This window comes from Mandrillus leucophaeus, unplaced genomic scaffold, assembly GCF_000951045.1.
Source record: "Mandrillus leucophaeus isolate KB7577 unplaced genomic scaffold, Mleu.le_1.0 Scaffold31, whole genome shotgun sequence".
Lineage (NCBI taxonomy): Eukaryota > Metazoa > Chordata > Mammalia > Primates > Cercopithecidae > Mandrillus > Mandrillus leucophaeus.
Genome location: NW_012103254.1, coordinates 1,831,770 through 1,835,197, shown reverse-complemented (window position 1 = coordinate 1,835,197; position 3,428 = coordinate 1,831,770). Strand labels below are relative to the sequence as shown.

Here is a 3,428-nt window from a genome sequence, read left to right as displayed (position 1 = left end):
ACTCACTATTTCAGTCAAGCCCTTTAAATAAATATATATTTAACTATATATTTTATTCATAGATATATTTTAGAGAGTTAATTTATCAATTTCACTCTCTGTATAGCACTCATACTTCTAATTAAGGAATAATTAGTATGTAAATAATAATCCAAATAATAAAAGCTAATATCTAGAGACCACTCATCTATGAGAACTAAAAATAATAATCCAAGTCCCAATATGCCACTTTGGGTTTTCTGTTTAAAATGACATTTTCCTGGTAGCGCGCAAGCCAGGAAACTTCTGAGAGACCTAGCGCTCCACTCTGGGTAGCCAGGTCCAGTCACTTCAATTAACTTCCTGAAGATGGCAGACCCTCCAGGAACACCAGAGCAAGAAACTGATGTCTGACAACAGAGTGAGAGTTCAAATATTCTTTGTAGCAGACACTGTGAATGAAGCACTTGAAGTTGCCAAGAGACTAAAAGCAAAAAAAATTGTTTTAATTAAAAGCCCAGATCTTAGCTGGAGGAAAAGGAAAGGGTGTCTTCAACTGTGGTTTGAAACGAAGTATTCACTTAACAAAAGATCCTAAAGTTGTGGGAAAGCTGGCTAAACATGATTGGGTATGTTTGGGGCAATAAACCAAACTCCAAAAGAAGATGTGAAAGTTAATAAGCTGATGGTTACTGAAACCTTGGACACTTCCAGAAAAACTTACCTGGTGATTCTGATGGACTGGTCCTGCAATGGCCCCATGCTGGTGGGCAGGCCCCAGGGGCCATTGACATTGAAGAGGTGGATGCTTCAAATTCAGAATTTATTTTTAAGGAGCAAATTTTTCAAGGGATAAAGGACAGCCGAGTTCAGAGTTCAGCAGATGGCAGAAAATCTAGGCTTCCTTGGGTCTTTGAAAAACCAGGTTGCAGATCAAATTAATAAACTGTATAATCTCTTCCTAAAAATTGATGCTACTCAGGTGATAGTGAATCCCTTTGGTGAAATCTGAGAGAGACAAGTTGTCTGCTTTAATGCGAACATAAACTTTCATGACAATGCAGGATTCTAACAACAGGACATATCTGCTGTGGATGACAAATCGGAGAATGAGCCTTATATGGTTTGGTTCTGTGACTTCACCCAAATCTTATCTCAAATTGTAATCCCCACGTGTCAAGGAAGGGACTTAGTGGGAGGTGATTAAATCGTTGGGGTGGGGGGCTGCCCCATGCTGTTTTGTGATAGTGAGTGAGTTCTCACGAGATCTCATGACTTAAAAGTGTGGCACTTCCTCCTTCTTTCTCTCTTGCCACTATATAAGAAATACTTTGTTTCCCCTTCACCTACTGACATAATTGTCAGTTTCCTGAGGCCTCCCCAGCTATGCAGAACTATAAACCTCTTTCCTTTCTGTCTTTTATAAATTACCTTGTCTCAGGTAATATACAGTAGTGTGAAAATGCACAAATACAGAGCTCACTGAATATGAAGTTGCCAGACATGATCTAAAATACATAGGAATGGATGGGAACATTACCTGCTTTGTGAATGGTGCTGGATTAACCATGGCTACTTGTGATACCATTTTCCGTAATAGTGGGAAGCCAGTCAACTTCTTGGAATCTTGGAAGTGTTGTAAAGGAAGCTCAAGTATATCAAGCATTCACATTGCTCACAGCTGATCCTAAAGTTGAAGCCATCCTTGTCAGTATTTTCGGTGGTGTCGTCCACTGTGCTATCATTGCCAATGGGATCACCAAAGCCTTCCAGGCATTAGACTTAAAGGTTCCCTGGAAGGAACCAGTGTTCAAGAGGCCCAGAACATACTCAACAATAGTCCAACAGTGAACTCCCCATTATATCAGCCCAAGAAGGCTGTGGCCAGGATGGCCAATAAGTGATGTCTTTGTCCTGATCAGTTGAAGAAAGCAAGCCATTTTTCCATTAAAAAAATGGATTTCTGTCATCACTGTGAAGGAAATTATCTCATTGGGAAATGAAGGAGATAAATATGAGCAAGAATCATTATCTGAAAAATAATTTTTTTTGAGACAGAGTCTCGCTGTGTTGCCCAGGCTGGAGTGCAGTCACGCGATCTCGGCTCACTGCAACCTCTGCCTCCCAAGTTCAAACAATTCTCCCGTCTCAGCCTCCGAAGTAGCTGGCTCTACAGGCACATGCCACCACACCCAGCTAATTTTTGTATTTTTAAAGTACAGACAGTGTTTCACCATATTGGTGAGGCTGGTCTAGAACTCCTGACCTCAAGTGATCCACCCTCCTCAGCCTCCCAAACTGGTGGGATTACAGGTGTCAGCCACTGCACCTGGCCTGTCTGAAAAATCTTAAACCTGTATTTTCTAGAATAAGATATCTAGACAGCCGAAATCTGCTTTAATTATAGCCTTTATAAAAATAATGTCCTGCGTTCTCATACTTTTCTACTATGGTAAGCCTGCTCAATAGGCAGTGTTTTGCTGACTTTGGGGAGCAGTATATGTGGACAAATATTGGGTGCATATTCAGAATTTGAAATCAGGTCCTGGTTCACTTACAATAATTTTGGTGTACATCTAATCCTACATAATTAAAAAAAAAAAATCAGAGGTCATAAAAAATGCGGACAAGATACATTTAATGTATAAACTACCAAAAAGTCACAGCTAAGACATCCAAATGAAAAGCTATTATACACTGCAGCAGCTTTTACAAGTTTCTAATTCCAACATGTTTGAAAAATCTGTGAGTATTCCAAAGTATATTTTACTGTGAAATGTCTCCATTAATATACCATACGTGTATTTCATCATTTTCCTTAATATTGAATATTCTGTTTAGCTCACACTAGAAAGAAAGCCAAGAGACTTATTTGTGATTTTAGAGTAGAAGTTTCCATTTTAATGTCAAAACTGAAGAGTGCTGATTCTTATAGAAATCTCTATAATTAAGTCATTTCAGGGTGAGACAATGCTGAAGATCAAATTGTGTTGAATATCGGAATCTTCTCTCTTCTCTCATCACCCACCTTACATCACCCCTGTCCCCCAGAATCCACCAACTTATGGTAGAAAGATGGGAACATGTCATCCAAGGAAATGTGACTTCTTTTCCATGATGTCCATTTTACTTGTGGGAAAAAAATTGAGATAAGGTTTCTGTTCATCTTTTGGAAAATGTTTGTCTGTATACACATTTAAATAAAATTCTGTTTGTAAACTCTATAATAATAATACTAATCCAAATACTAACAGCTAATATAGATATTAACTATTAATTTTTAGATTATTACAAATATTATCAGTTTTCCTCTGTACATACATACTTGAGAGTCAGAAAGAAGGCAGAATAAAACTGCAGTAAGGTGCTGTATTTACACAATTATTTCCCCTTTGGGAGTAAATTATCTTATTTTTTTCCCTTCCATAATTCTGCCTCATTACTCTGCT

The 3,428-nt window shown here is 38.2% G+C and overlaps 1 pseudogene; it reads left to right on the top strand.

Moving 5' to 3' along the window:
• Positions 1-270: 270 nt before the first annotated feature.
• Positions 271-1,883, top strand: LOC105544812 (annotated as a pseudogene).
• The last annotated feature ends 1,545 nt before the right edge of the window (positions 1,884-3,428 follow it).